Source organism: Cucumis melo, chromosome 9 (genome assembly GCF_025177605.1).
Source record: "Cucumis melo cultivar AY chromosome 9, USDA_Cmelo_AY_1.0, whole genome shotgun sequence".
NCBI classification, from domain to species: Eukaryota; Viridiplantae; Streptophyta; class Magnoliopsida; order Cucurbitales; family Cucurbitaceae; genus Cucumis; species Cucumis melo.
The window spans coordinates 12,616,858-12,618,657 of NC_066865.1; the positions used below are offsets into that span (position 1 = coordinate 12,616,858).

Below are 1,800 nucleotides of genomic sequence, written 5' to 3' on the forward strand. Positions count from 1 at the left end.
GGGCTACCTTTCTATGGTTCTAAACTTAGTTTCTAAGTTTGACTACTTCTTTCGGAGTGACAACAAGTTTCATCAGTGCCTAATCTTTTCTAAAGGGATCTAGTTCATTGTAGTTAGACAAGATGTTTCCAACTCATGTTGACAAGACAAAAGTGTTAAAGCCTTCTCGAGTTCTAAAGAGTAGCTCTTATCCTTTTTGAACTCTATCTAGGCTAGATTTGAACTAACATAGGCATATCATAATAATGCAACCAAGAAGACAAGGCTAGAAATGTATCCATGCATTTATTATATAATACATGCAATCATTCAATCACAACACACATACCATTTATCATTCAAGCATTCATATCTTAATACAGTATGGCTAAAAAGGGCTTAAAACAAAAAAGAAGATAACAGCTTATTCTCTACACATTCAAAATAGACCAATTCACAAACTCGAGCTCAGCTTAAGGGTTGGATAGATATGCAATCTTAAAAAAAATAGGACCCCATATTCATACACATGCAAGTTAAGTACCAAGAAATATGCTATCCACCCCACATTTAAAAAATTTCTTTGTCCTCAAAGCTTTTGAAAAGCAAAGTAAAGTGAAAGAGAAAGGAAAGGGAAATAGTGTACTCCCCTAGATGTTTCTTGATATTTGCTTGGTGGAAAGCATGCTTGGAGAAAGCATTGAATTCCTTATTAGTATGCAAATGTTCATTCCTGTAAAAAGAAAGGAAACTTTCTTAGTTTTATTAGAAAGTAAAAGCTAGAAGTTAGAACAAAAAAAAAAAAGACAGAAATTAAAGAAAGCGATAAAATTTGACATCTGGCTGCCTTCAGGAAGCACAAATTTTTAAGGTAAGTTGCTCGACCGTTTATTCTTGTGATCTCAAGTGTAGGTGGGATGGAGAAGTGTGATCTTGCACACTTGGGATGATGTGGATTCCCCTTCAATGAAGATTTTGAGTCTATGTCCATTTACTTTGAGAATTATTCTTGTTTTCTCACTTATAATCTCAACTGTGCCATAATCAAAGACATTAGAAATAACAAATGGGCAAATCCTCTTGGATTTTAGTTTGTCTGGCATAAAAGATAGAGAAGAGTTATAAAGAAGCACTTTATACCCTACTTTGAACTCTTTTTTAAGAATCTTTCTATCATGGAAAAGTTTTGTTTTATCTTTATAGAGCTTAGAGTTCTCATAAGAGTCAAGTCTATGTTCTTCTAACTCACTAAATTCTAACAATCTATTAATGTCAACTTCTTCAAGAGATAAGTTGCACTTTTTACTAGCCCAAAAGGTTTTGTGTTCTAATTCTACGGGAAGATGACATGTTTTACCAAACACTAATTTAAAAGGTATTGCGCCTATGGGTGTTTTATAAGTCGTCCTATAAGTCCAAAGTGCATCATTCAATCTAATGCTCTAATATTTTCTATTGGGATTAACAGTTTTTTGAAAAATGGACTTTACCTCTCAATTGGAAATTTCTGCTTGGCCATTTGTTTGAGGATAATACGAAGTTGAAACTCGGTGTTGCACTCCATATTTCTTCACCAATTCCTTGATGGTCCAATTGTAAAAGTGGGTTTCTTGGACACTTATTATGGCTTTGCACTACTATATACTTGGCCTTCTTCGATGTGCAAAGCACGTCAGAAAATATCTACCTTGATGGTCTTGCCCATCATGTAGGCAGACATTAAGAAAGCCCGACCATCAAGTAAACTAGTTTTCTTGATGATTAAAACATGTCATCAAAAGTTCTTTCTTGATGGTATTGGCCATCAAGAAAGGGAACTTC

At 34.3% G+C, this 1,800-nt stretch overlaps 1 long non-coding RNA gene across 1 annotated transcript; it reads right to left on the bottom strand.

The window, feature by feature from the left end:
• Positions 1–450: 450 nt before the first annotated feature.
• LOC107991722 (uncharacterized) lies at positions 451–1,571 on the bottom strand. Its single transcript, XR_001763985.2, has 3 exons — positions 1,470–1,571; positions 865–1,012; positions 451–712 (listed from the first exon to the last, which is right to left on the bottom strand). It is a non-coding gene; the product is annotated as an uncharacterized LOC107991722 (long non-coding RNA).
• Positions 1,572–1,800: the final 229 nt, after the last annotated feature.